The sequence below is a fragment of the Nomascus leucogenys genome, chromosome 14 (assembly GCF_006542625.1).
Source record: "Nomascus leucogenys isolate Asia chromosome 14, Asia_NLE_v1, whole genome shotgun sequence".
Taxonomy (NCBI): domain Eukaryota; kingdom Metazoa; phylum Chordata; class Mammalia; order Primates; family Hylobatidae; genus Nomascus; species Nomascus leucogenys.
In genome coordinates, this window is record NC_044394.1 from 71441066 (window position 1) to 71455525 (window position 14460).

The window sequence follows — 14460 nt, forward strand, 5'->3', positions numbered from 1 at the left end:
TTACCATAATTCTAGACATTTAAAGATTCCTATTGCTCCTTACTGAAAAAACATTTGATTTTCAGTAAGTTCTCAAGTGACATTCGTATATACCTCACCTAATATTACCTTAGAGTCTTGGCATAACTATTTTATTCTTTGTTTCCTTCTATTTCCTGATAATAGATAACAAATTTTATTCTCAAAAATTAAAACCTTTATCTTTTGTAGAATGTCCAACTTGAAGTTGCCATTAGAACAAATTTAGGTCAGAGTACGCACATACCCTACAATAACAATAAGTAGTATTTAGCCAATATGATCTTCTATTTTGAGTTACATATCAGATAGAAAATCAAGTAATTACCATTATCTACCTCCATATTATGTTAAATATTCTATATTTTATTTACCAGAACACTAGATTCAAATAATAAAGTTAAAAATAGATATTTTAATTGGTCATCTCAACAGTAGTATTAGGTTAAAGTACAAACAGAGAAAGCAGGTGTGCATGACTAAAAGAGGAAGAGGAGTAAGTGTGTCTGCAGTAAACAGATAGCATTTATTTTGACTTATTTCCTCTTCCATTAAAAACCTCTTTTCCTCTAAAGCAGTAGCAGGTCCTTAGGGAATACAATGTCTCCTAAGTGCAAAAATCAAGTGCCAAACTAATATGAAATAAAATCCATTTTTGCACTAAGGATGGTCTCTGCACCTCCAGAAGTAAAACTAACCAATCAACCAACAGACTGACCAACCAACCTTATCTTCAATTAAAAATATAGTTTAAAGAACCAAGATTTGATATGATTGACCATACTGAGAAAACTACCTTATTTTAAAGGTTAAATGCTCAACAGCATTAACTCAATAAGTGCAAAACACAAAACAACAACAAGGCATTATGATTCAATAATGAATCATCATGTCATATTTCTGGATTATGATTTTAAAAGTTCACTTTTAAATAGCTGCTCTTCACTAATTGGTTGCTTATGAGTCATACACATGGCTGCTGACCTTTGTGCCAATCTTGTCAAGTCTTTCAGGCTGCATATGTGAAAGCAGATGGAGCTTTTCCTTGAGAGCCACAGAAGCAATATATGCATGCAGTTCAGGTACAGAGATGACATCACCCTTCACAATAGCATTACCTCACCCCCTAAGCATAGGAATGAGTCACCCGATAGTCAGCTGCAAATCTCTTGGTAGAAAAAAATGTAGGTTACGGTGATGCATTTTTACATCCCACTGATTTGTTCATGTAAGCAGCTATTTGTTCTGATTCGCTGCTCTGCATCTCAAATTCATTGTGTGACTTGCTTCTCCCTTAAGTCATTTTAAAAAGTCTAAATTTTTGTATTTATTTTCTTTATTTTTTTTCCCTGTTCATAATTTAAAATAAAAGGTGCTAGCAAACTCCCAGAGTCTATCTGTGTAATCATAAAGCAGTTTAGTAAAGTAATTCCGTTTCTGTTTCTTAACAAAATCTAAGTGCTACAATGAATACCAGTGGCACTTGCAATCAGGGACTTCTATCTGAAATTAAAATGTGAAAATAAGAACTTTAATTTTAAAGTGGAGGAAGGAATTTCATGAGAAAATAAAGGAAGTACTACTACTAAAATGAGCACTACCAACAATAAAAAACAAAAATTCCTCTAACTATAAGAAAAAATGTTTCCCATTTGATTCTTCCCTATTTTTCTATGCAGCCAACCCCTCTCCCCGACTGACTCACACACTTTTTGGGGTACATTCAACTTTATTTTCACTTGTTATAAAAAATTTCAAGCATATAGAATGTAAAGAGATTAATAAATCCCCATGTATCTATCATCCAGTTTCAACAATTATCAACATTTTGCCAACTGTTTCATCTATCTCCACTCACCTACTATATACTTGTTTACTGGAGTAAAACCATCAAATTTTAAAATTTCCCCTATTATCTCAAAGATCTACTTTATGATGAGGAATTCCAAGTCTACATATTACATCTGATTCTTTTCCCTCCACAAAGGAGCTTCTTTCAACCCCTTTGTTATGCACTGATTTACTTGAGAAACCAGATTATCTGTCCTATAGAATGTCCCACAGTCAGGATTCTACATGTCATTTAAATTGTTCCCTTATTTCCTATATTTCCTAAAAAGTATGATTAGACTTGGAGCTTTGATCTGATGCAGGTTCAATTGTTTTGACAAGAAGCCTTCGTATCTGGTGCTATGCACTTCCTATTACATTAGGGGTCTACAAACTACAGCCCATGAGCCAAATCCAGCCTAATGCCTGTTTTGTAAGTAAAGTTTTATTGGAACACAGCCACACATTCATTCATTTATGTATCTGTCTATGACTGTTTTCTAGCTGCAACTAAAGGCCACATGGTCCTCAAGGCCTAAGATAAGTACCATCTGGCCCTTTACAGGAAAAGTTTGCTGGCCCCTATGCTATACCATATTAAGAGGCATGTAGTGTTTGCATGCCCCACTTTTAATGATGTTACTATCAATCACTTGAGTTTGGGGGAGTCAGCTTGATCCCTCCATTTAAAGTGTCCCATCAACTTTTTACCATTTTAAAATTGCTTGATGGCCTACTATTTCAATAAAAGAACTAGAATAGCAATTTCTAATTTTATCATTCTTTCTGCATTTATTAGTTAAGATTTTTTTTTTTTTTTTTTGCTTTTCTTTTTTTGAGATGGAGTCTTGCTCTGTCGCCCAAGCTGGAGTGTAGTGGCACGATCTCCACTCACCGCAACCTCCGCCTCCCGGGTTCAAGTGATTCTCCTGCCTCAGCCTCCCGAGTAGGTGGGACTACAGGCGCCCACCACCATGCCCGGCTAATTTTTTGTATTTTTAGTAGAGACGGGGTTTCACCATGTTAGCCAGGGTGGTCTCAATCTCCTGACCTCATGATCTGCCTGCCTCAGCCTCTCAAAGTGCTGGGATTACAGGCGTGAGCCACTACTCCCGGCCTAGTTAGGATTTTTCTATAAAGAACTTTTCCTCATTCGGTTTTGGAAGCCAGACTTGCACACACTAGCATTTTCTTGATTAGTGACTCAGGCATTAAACACTCTCAAATCCCAAAAATTGTATCCAGAAGTAACTCACCCACTATAAAATTGAAAATTGAAAAGGGTTCAGGAGACTTGGTGAAACCAGTGTGTTCCCTAACGAGGAAAGAGGGAAAAGGAACACACTGGCCCTGATAGTTAACAAAAGCCAAGTTCTGTGTATAAGCTAAAAAGCAACAAGGTTTAAAAAGGAGAAGAGGGGGTAAGAAAAAGAGTGTGGCAAGATGCAGACTCATGGAGTGTAGCGATAAGGAAGAATGAACATAGGCCATGAAGAAAGAGAGTGTAAAACACCAATTATCCTAGAATATTTATTAAAGGGGCACACATCCCTGCCCCACCTAAGAACCCCAGGGAGCATTTCTAGGATAATACAATAACATGCTTACAAAGATGATCCCAAGGAATAAATAAAAAGATACAACTCATTAAGATTGGGAAGATGTGAAATACATGAATACACCATTAATGTTCTCACTTGTAAGTGGGAGTTGAACAATGAGATCACATGGACACAGGGAGGGGAACAACACATACTGGGGCCTGTCGGGGGTGGGGAACAAGAGGAAGAAGAACATTAGAACAAACACCTAATGCATGTCGGGTTTAAAACCTAGATGATGGGTTGATAGGTACAGCAAACCACCATGACACATGTATACCTATGTAACAAACCTGCACATTCTGCTATATCCTGGAACTTAAAAAAAAAAAAGAAAAGAAAAAGAAAAATATGCCATTAAAAATGCTAAATTGTTGACTTTTTTATTATCTGGAAGTCTCCTTTGCCTAGAACAATTACTTTCCTAGCCATACTAGTTGTTTTGCTAACCAAGGTGATGGGGCAACAGCACACATCCAAGATACAAAATCAAGATGTATCCATACCAACTAGACAAACTGACTGCATCTCATCCAGCCCCATCCCCTGGGTCGCTGACTCTACTACTCATTTACTATGTGACCTCAGATAAAAACAAACACTTCGCTGTTTTACAAAATGTCTCACGTTTCCTTATTTCACTTGATTCTCAAAATCGCTCTCCACAACTAACTTAAAAGGGATGCCTTTTTGGTCTCCAACCACTGACTAATGCTTTTATCACTTTGGGCATCCACAGGCTTCCTGCTTTTTCCCACTGCTTTCCAAGTTCCCCAGTTGACAGTGGAAAGGGTTTTCTGATGTTCTGTTTTGCTCCAAAACTTTCAATAAGACTAACGGATCAAGGAGTTGTTTGAAGAGGCATTTGCATTATAAGTCAGTTATCTCTAATTGTGGAAGTATTTATATTTATACATATTCATAAAGTCTTCACACCAAGTAGCAGATGCAAAAATCTGAAGGAAAGCAGGATAATCCCTAAAATACTAAAACAAATCTATCATTGAAACACTTTTTCTCTCAATTTTCTCTGACTTGTCAGTCTCTCTCAATTTTAAAATGTTGGATTTTAAAGCTTTGGTCATAGGTCTTCTCACCCTGCTTTCTTTCAAGGTGATTGATCTTCTCAGTTCCCATGACACAAGCAATTCTAATTTTAACTTTAGCCCAGACTTTTCCTCTGTCAGCACAAGACCCATAAAGTCAAATGCCTTCTTTAGCATCTCTGCTTGGAGAGCTCTCATGGTCTCTCCGAACTCATATCTAAACAATGCATGTTCTTCCTTTCTATACCTGTTCTTAATTTACTACTAAATCCTCCTTTGGTCTTGTAAGTTTATCTTCCTCATTAAACGTCTTTTGAATCCATCACTTTACTTCACTCATTTCCACTGTCTCCATCCAGTCTATCATCCCCATCTGGATGACTACCATGCAGTCTCTTAACTAGTGTGGGAGACTAGAAACGGTCTCCCAATTTCTGCTGTTGTTCCAGTCCATTTTCTATAGTCAGAGTGATCTCTTCCACTTAAACCTTCAATGGTTTCTCATGGCTCAGGATAAAATCTGAAATGTCTAATATAGCTTACTAGACCCTGCATAACCTGGTCCTGGCCTACCTCAATGGGCTCATTTCGGCTACTGTCTCCCAACCCTCATTCCTGTTGCCATCCTCAACTTCTCTCAGTTCCCTGAACATGCCATGGTAACTCTCGCCTTAAGGCCTTGAGATAGGCTATTTCCTCTCCCAGCACAAACCTCCCCCTGCTCTCTATCCATCTCTTGCCTCAGTAACTCCTGATCATACAAGAGAGGCCTTCTTTGACCATCAGGCTAGGTAAGCACTTATGCTTGTTAGAGTCTTTGTGCTCTATCCTGCCTTGTGCCAGTTACCACACTCAACTGCATTATTTGTACTATAATTATTTCATATTTGCCTCCCTAGCTGGCTCCACACAGTACCTTATAAGTTCTAGAAAGTTCTAGAAAGGCAGGAATCACATCTGTCCTGGGCAGTGCACAATTCTGCACGCCTCCCTCCTGCAATCCCGCAATGCTGAATTCAGTTTTGGATGTGTTAAGTTTTGGTGCCTGCGACTATCCCACTAGGGTTGTCCTAGAAGCAATTTAGGTGCTCAAAATGTGCTGAGCTACATGCTAAGTATGCTCTACGCAAGATGTCTTTGAGTAGTTAATCTCCATAAAGCACATGAAGAATTATTAGTAGAGAAAATACAAATAAATTGGTAAGCATTAAGGTATTTTAAAAAGCATTAAATGTTGGAAAGAGGGAAAGACCTAAGTACAAAGATCTCGGGTTGAGTCTCACCTTTACTGTATCAGACAAATCTCTGAACCTTTTTGATCCTCAATTTTATCACCCAAAAAATTAGGGTTAATAAGAATATTTACTTCACAGGGCTATGTAAATGACTAAGAATAGATATCACTTTACAAACTATAAAGTGCTACTCAAACAACAGTTTATGATCCACGGCTGCTTACTTTGAACTTCTGAGGTAATTTGTATGTGTTTATGTGTATATATACATGTATATTTATGAAAGAAAAAAGTTAAAAGCAAAAATATAAACTCAGTCTAGCTCATGTGACTACCTATAATTCATTGTGAGCTTTATTTTATTCTCTGTTGGAAACTTCAGGAGAGAACTATTATTCATGAATACAAAATTTCAAAAATAACAAAACCTTTTTGAATTCTAGAGAATACCTGCTCCAGAAGTAAATTAAAGGGGGGAGCAGACAGAAAGCTTAATTATGCAAGGTCAGTTATTTCTTTCCCAAACATGGATTCACATCTGTTTAAAAACAAGGCCTCAAAACCAAATAAAGATTAATTCAATGTAGAATTAAATATATCAAACTGCTGCAGTTTTTGATTTATCAGAAAGCTCTATCAGGCCTAAAATTCTTTGATTGTAACATAAAAACTCTAATGGATTGAAGGTGCTTTATTAATCAATAAAGACAATCGATGCTAAATAAAAATTAACAAGTATATGTTTGTATATTTTAATTCTTCAAAAATGATACACTTGAATGGAACATACACAGTAAATCTTAATTAACCAAAATGAGCAACTGACTACACTACTAGATGTCAGAATTGACTATTTGTGACTTTAAAAAAAAAAAAAGATGCTTCAACATTGTTGTATTATGGAAATATATATTTTTACTTCCCTGGAAACATTGGGGAAAGTAAAAGGGAGACTGTTTGATAAAAATAAAGGGTCTCCAGGAATCATACCTGAAAGACAAGGGAAGGGGCATCACCATTAGATGATGATGCCCTAACGGGAGGGGTAATGAGATTGTTCAGCAGGTCCGGGTATTAGTCAGAATGCATCCCAAGTGATATGCTATATGCTTAAATGTTGAGAAAAACCTCTGCAATGATTTGGTATTTATCTTAAAAAATGTAAATTAGTACTGAAGAGCAGAGAAATATCAAGTTGATAACAATTGTTTAATTCTTTTTTTCACTAATTTAATCAACCTACAAAACAAAATGCCTCAAGGAAAACTACCAGACTAGCTTTTTAAGCATACTTCTCACAGTCATGATAAAAGAACACTGATTTTAATAACTATCTCTGCCTTCACCTAGATTAATATATATTCATGACATAAACAATATACATGAAGAGTCAATTTCCTAAAAAAAAATTAAAAATAAAACAGCACCAAATCACTTTCTCCTTTGGTGACATGCAATGCTGGGATAAATTAGCTTAGTTCACAGCACTGCTTTCGGTCATGCTAAGGGATTAATATAACAAAATTAAATTAAAGCACTGTTTCATTTCTATAATTAAAAGAAAGGCAATTAACCCAGGCAATTATTTAAATATTGGTTTGCTACATGATTGACAGCTATGCTTCAAAATAAAATGCCATCTTAGATGACACAGTCTCAAAATGTGCTAGTTTGTGTGCAAATGAAAAACTGCAAAACAACTTGGACAGCTTTCAGTAAAAGTAAGAGAAGCTTTAAAAGAGATTACAGATCCTCTTTTAATAAATACTTAAAAGGGTCTACTAATAGACTCTTTCTAAACAAATCACTAACCAGTAAAGCTGTACCCTTTTCAAAGGCAGTCCCACTTTTCAAAGCCCTTATATTAGTGGAATGCATGCAGTCTGATATGGGGAGGGGGAGGGGGCTGAAGAGCACCAGCATCAGAGCTGTCTGTTTCTGCACCTGTCTGAAACAGAAAGGCGGTGTCCCTTGGGGAGAAACATGCCTAAAATAAAGCAAAACCCCAAACCTTATCTAAGTTTAGACGATAGAGTTGTTTGTTCTTCTTAAGAGGAAAAAAGGGGCATATTTAACAGAAAACCAAAACAGAAAACAAATACAGTGTCTCTAAATAAAGATAAAGGTATTCATCTAAGTACAAATTAGTTATATATATACAATTACAATATGCATTCTGAATAACAATAAGGAAGGTCTTCATATTTGAGTTCCAAGACATAAAGAAGTAGATAGTTCAATCTACTTAGATTTGGTGAAGTGATCCAAATGTAGCCCAGAGATCCTAAAGAAAAAATGATGCTCATGTGTTACAAAACAAAATTTTAAGACAATCAGTGAGGAATCACAGACAAATTTCCCTAGTGCTTTTTTCAAGGTTGAATCTGAATATAAATTACTAGAGGAAAGCAAATCAGATTTCGCATCAGGTGGTCCTTCTGAAAATTAAAAACAAAACTCTTAGCTACTATTAACTGACAAAAACATTACACTTAGAACCTAAGCACATCTGTTAAAGCTAATAGAGTGAACTTTAGGTGCATTATTTATTCTAAGACACACAAACATGCACCTTAACGGTTTTAGCTTGGTTATGTATCCACACTCTTTTCAGGAGATAGTGGCAAATGAGATTTGTGTCCCAAGGTACACAATTCATACAATTCATTCTAAATATAATTTAAAACATCGGTTCTTAGTGGAACTGTCAATTTCCCTTATCTTCCAGGAGCTTATTTTTTCCATTGACATAATAAAAACCCCACTAAAGCAACAAAATACACTATTTTATAAGCCTTTTGGATCAGAAAAAGTTAAGAACATCAGAGCAAGCCAGGAGGCAAGTATGTACCTAATGGTAATTCCTAGTGAATTTGTTCTTTATTTTCAGAAGAATCCTTAAATGTAGTAAAAGGGAAAGTTCAAAAATTTCTCCAGATAATTTATTTGGGTGTTTCATGTATGTGACTGTACCTGATGCATGAAGTTAGATTATCTTTAGAAATGTAGTACAATTCTATAACTTTACAGAGAAGGAAATTAAAGCTCTACTGATTAAATAATTTAGCCAGTTCACACAGTAAGTTAATGGAAGAATTAAGACTAAAACTGAAGCTCCTGAATCCTAGTCCCTCCTCCACAATACCACACAGTCTAAAAAGTTCCTGTATGGCTTTATTAGTCCAGCAAAAGTACATGTGATCCATAATCAATTCCTTTATCAATAACTTAAAAATTATTATACAGTCTATCAAATCCTTTATCTTTCAGCTTCTCAGATTAATAATTAACTCTGATACTTGCAGAGAATACATCTTCTCTGGTCTTCTGAGTTTAATCTGTTTCCTCGTCATAAGACAGGGTTGTGCTATGTGGCCCAGGCTGGCCTCAAACTCCTGGGCTCAGCTGGGCCCAGCCTCCTGAGTAGCTGGGACTACTCAGGAGGCATGTGCCACTGTGCCCAACTTTCATACCATTCTTGATGAAAGCTTGACATTCTAATGCAGGAGTCCCCACAGGAAGCCATGAACCTATTTATTGTTACCTGGGAGGTGACACCTGTTATATATCCATGCCAGCTCTTTCTGCCTGCTACAACTGGCCCTCTTCCCTACACCAGCCTTTACAACCAAACACACTGGGTTTCTGAGAGAGGAAGTTAACTACTTCTCACAAAGTTAACTATTATGAAGGTTAAGGACCTTAAGAAAACACTGCACCAGATGCATTCTGAAGGTAGTATTACTCTATACATCCAGTTCATAGCATTTCAAATGGCAGTTTTTGATTTCTTTTTTTTTTTTTTTTTTTGTGACAGGGTCTCACTCTGTCACCCAGGCTGGAGTGCAGTGGTGTGATCTGACTCACCGCAACCTCTGTCTCCCAGGCCCAAGTGATCCTCCCACCTCAGCCTCCCGAGTAGCTGGAACTACAGGTGCATGTCACCACACCCGGCTAATTTTTGTATTTTTTTTTTTTTTGTATTTTTTTTTTTTTTTTGTATTTTTTGTAGAGATGGGGTTTCGCCATGTTGCCCAGGCTGGTCTAGAACTCTTGACCTCAAGCTATCCACCTGCCTTGGCTTCCCAAAGTGCTGGGATTACAGGTGTGAGCCACTGCGCCCGGTCTTGATGATCCTTTTGTGGTGTTTTGTCCAACTTTTTTTTTTTCTAAATCTGAACTGGACAAATGTTCAACTTTTGAACATAACTTCTAGATGCTGAGCAGCACACACCTTGCTGAATAACAGATGACTCACACTCACAATACAGTCTTCTCTCCTTGCTAATATGTTCATAATTTCACAAATATATTTCTATCATATACCAGTTAAGTAATTTTCAAAGTATGGTTTGTGGACTCTTTCAGGGGTGCCAAATAGCACACAGTTTTCAAACAAGGTGTGATTTGCCTTTTCACTGGGTTGCTATAAAACTGCCGGTGCCTTGGCACAATTCAGGAACCAAACTAAGAATACAATGGTATTCTTCACTGTCATGCACCTGAACTAAAGGAAAAAAAACAGAGACAGTTGCACTTACAAATGTTCTTGATGAAGCAATAAAAATGACTGATTTCATTAAATCTTGACCCTGAGTAACACATCTTTTTATTATTCTGCATGACTAATTAGGAAGTATGTAACAAGCCTTTCTCCACATGCTAAAGCATGTCTTGAGGAAAAGCACTTCTGGAACTGAGTTGTGAGCTGAACTAGCAGCTTTGTTCATTGAGCTCCAATTTTACTCAAAAGTCAACTGGGTATTTGGTAGACATTTTCTAAAAAAAATGAACAAAGTGAACTTTTTACTTCAAAGAACACATCTGACAGTATTTGTGATAAAATTTACGTTTTTAAGCAAATTCTAGAATACTGGAAAACTCGGGCCAGGCATAGTGGCTCATGCCTGTAATTCCAGCACTTTGGGAGGCTGAGGCAGGAAGATAGCTTGAGCCTAGCAGTTCGAGATCAGCCTGGGCAAAATAAGAAAACTCTCTCTCTACAAAAAAAAAAAAAAAAAAAAAAAGTAGCTGAGCTTGGTGGCAAGCGCCTATAGTCTTAGCTACTTAGGAGGCTGAGGTGGAAGGACTGGTTGAGCCCAGGAGTTGGAGGCTACTGTGAGCTATGATCACGCCACTGCACTCCAGCCTGGGCAACAGAGCGAGACCCTGTCTCTAAAAGACAAAAACCAAACCAAAACAAAAAAGCTTGCAGCTGCCAATTTGCGCTTCACAGCTTCCCAGTACTTACAGACTTTTCTGATGAGATCAGTGGTAACAGCAACAAATTTGTTTTTTTTTAAATATTCTATAAGGAAATATGCCAACATTTAAAAGATCTATGTAACTCAGTCAATATTTTCTAAGTTATAAAATCATGCATGAGTAAAAGGCAAGATAGACCAATGGATGTTAGTGTTCAGTTCATTGATATGGTTTCTGATTCCACACTGCAGCTAACCTTTAAAAAACTTCCACTTGTTTTGGCAGAGTATTAAAAAAGAATGGCCTCAATTATTTGAAAAGGCTACTAGAATATTCCTCCCTTTTCCAACTACATTTGTATGTGGCTGGATTTTCTTCTTTATGTAGTTAAATCAAAACAACAATGCAATATATTTAAGGCAGACGTGGATACAACTGTCTTCTATTAAACCAGAAGTTTAAGCGACTTGCAAAAATGTAAAATGCCACTTTTCTCATTAAATTTTTTGTATTAAAGAATATAGTTATTATTCATAAAAATGTTGTGTTATTGTGAAGTGCGTTTATTGTTATTTCTTTAATAAAATACATGTTTTTTAAACATTTGTTTTGGCTGGTTGTGGTGGCTTATGCCTGTAATCCCAGCACTTTGAGAGGCCAAGGTGGGAAGATCACTTGAGCCCAGGGGTTCGAGACCAGCCTAGGCAATATCGAGACTCTGTCTCCACAAAAAAAAAATTAGCTGGGCATGGTGGTGCATGTCTGTAGTCCCAGCTACTCAGGAGGCTGAGGCAGGAGGATTGCTTGAGCCCAGGATTCAAGGCTGCAGAGATATGATCACACCATTGCACTCCAGCCTGAAAAAAAGCTCTTTAGAGCCCTCAATAATTTTTTAGAGTATAAACAGGTCCTGAGACCAAACAGTCTGAGAACCACTGTAGTCTATAAACAGCCTGAGTTTTTAAAGAAAGGGAGGTATATACAAGGTGGTAAAAGGGCTTCAGAGCAGGCAGAATGGAGTACAGTCAGGCAATCTTGGGCTCAGTTCTAACCTCATCATATATATAGCCGGTCAGCAACCTCAAGCAAATTTATTTGAGCTGCAATTTCCTCTTTACAAAATGGGACCAACATATCGACCTCAGAAGGGTTACTATGAGGACTACACTGTGTAAGGAGCATCGAGTATATGTTACGATGCTGGGAACAACATTATATCATCAGTATCTCTACATATTAAACATCCACTCTCAAGAAATGGTCCCAAGAATTTGGGGCAGATGTAAAATCTAGTTAATCTATCATGTTATCACAGCTGTTTCAATGCCTTCAGATTTTCTTTTTTTTTTTTCTATGAAGTAGAAAATTAAAATCTAGATAATGCAAAGAGGTATCAGGATTTTTTTCCTGCATGAAAAGCGACCAGTGAGCTTTCTGAATAGGCTTTCGATTCAACATTTCTTTTGTTGTTGTTATTGTTGTTTGAGATGGGAGTCTTGCACTGTTGCCTGGGCTGGTGCGCAGTGGCACAATCTTGGCTCGCTGCAACCTCCACCTCCCAGGTTCAAGTGATTCTCCTGCCTCAGCCTCCCGAGTAGCTAGGATTACAGGGGCCTGCCACCACACCTTGCTAATTTTTTGTATTTAGACAGGGTTTTACTGTGTTGGCCAGGCTGGTCTCAAACTCCTGACCTTGTGATCCGCCTGCCTCGGCCTCCCAAAGTGCTGGGATTACAGGCATGAGTCACCACGCCCGGCCTATGATTCAACATTTCAAAGCATTTTATCCAAAAGATCTAGGATTGGGGGTGGATGGGTGTGAGAGAGGACACTGAAAACAAGGGAGACCTAATAAACCACAGAAAATGGTGCGAACTAAAGACAGTAAGAATGTTGAACTGTAGTTTTAAAAACAGCTAATATAACTGCTATCTGTAAGAAAACCTTCAAATACAACTAGCTGCTTATAATTCAAACACACTTACTAGCACTCAGGTTATTACAACTATTTGCATTCTACTTTGCCATACCATGCAACTTATCTTTTTGTACCTACGTATATTTCAGTTTGCAAACAGACACATGCTTTGAACCACTACGACACACTGTGATATTACCTCAGATGTAAGCAACTTACAATCTTCTCATTTTGCTGATCATCTCTTATGTCTAGTTTAAAAATAAAGTAAAACATGCATACATGCGTACCCAAGCATAATCCCAGCAGAAGAAAAATAAACAAGTTTATCTTAAGTAGTAGTTCACTTGAATACCATACTCAATTATAAACCTAATGTAATTTACAATCAAATTGCTATTTGCATTAATAATTCATAATACAATAGAAGTTCTCTATTCTCAAAATATATTTTCAGTATACTGAGAAATAGTAGCCACTTATAAAGTCTACTCAGGGTTTAGCACACAGCAAATGTGGAAATTTGGCAGTGCTGTTTCCTTAAGTATCAGTTCGGGTGCACCAGAAAAGATTCGGGCTGGGTTTACTGGAAAGCACAGGAAAGTCTGTTGTTATAGATGGGTCACTGGTAACAGTTTCCCACTGGAAAGTTTGGTCACCAATATTCAGGTCATTCTCAAACCCCTCATGTACGATTTTGTCTTTTCCATACTTAATATCAGCTAGGGAGCTTTTTAAAGGAAAAGACTGATGACAAAAGAGAAAAAAGATTACCCTAGGGAGTGTCCTACAGGAACAACTCAATATAAAAGAAGGCCACAGGCATTCTGGAAAACAGAGGTGACTGCTTCAATGTTAGTAGTCACCACTCAAAAGGTGGACTTATTTTTAAATAATTTAAACAACAGACTAAAGCTCCAGAAAAGGAGAGAGACTTAATCCATCAGAATTGAAGCTAAAGGTAAGGAAAATCAGCTTCTCTTATTTAATCTCCCCCATCTGTACCCCATGAGGGCAGGCTGTGTCCCCACTTTATTGATGAGAACAATTAAAGCTCTGAGGGACTTGAAGTCATGTGCCAGAGTAATTTTGGAAGCGAGGTCTCTTTGAATCTATGCTCTTTCCCCTCTACTACTCTAGAGCTCCAAATTATTAAGTACACTTTTTCTGCAAATAATCAAATTTGCCTGCAATTACATTACAAAAAAATTTCAGATGAATTCTGCTTATAATTAGGGAACAATAATTTATGGGATTTTGCAGCACAGATTTCTAACTAGTAAAATTCAATAAAGTTTTTATTTACATTTATCTTATTATTCCTAGAGACCTTGTGATGATAATAAACAATCATTTATAGCTCAGATAATGTGCTTTGCTGATATGGCAGATAGTATCCTCAGCTGCTCACTTACAGGATTAACTCACTTAATGCCCCAAGTAATCCTAAGAAGATGTTATTATCCATCTCATTTCACAAGAGGGGAACTGAGGAATAGAAAAGTTAAGTAATTGCCCTAAAGGGACACAACCTGTAAGAGGCAGACAAACCTCAAACCTGGGCAATAGGGCCCCAAACTTCTTAATATTAGCAACTACTCATTAGA

General features: G+C 37.2%; 1 protein-coding gene across 1 annotated transcript in view; it reads right to left on the minus strand.

Moving 5' to 3' along the window:
- EIF2AK3 (eukaryotic translation initiation factor 2 alpha kinase 3) overlaps positions 1–14460 on the minus strand; it is a 72137-nt gene that overhangs the window by 43405 nt on the left and 14272 nt on the right. The window lies entirely within an intron of this gene.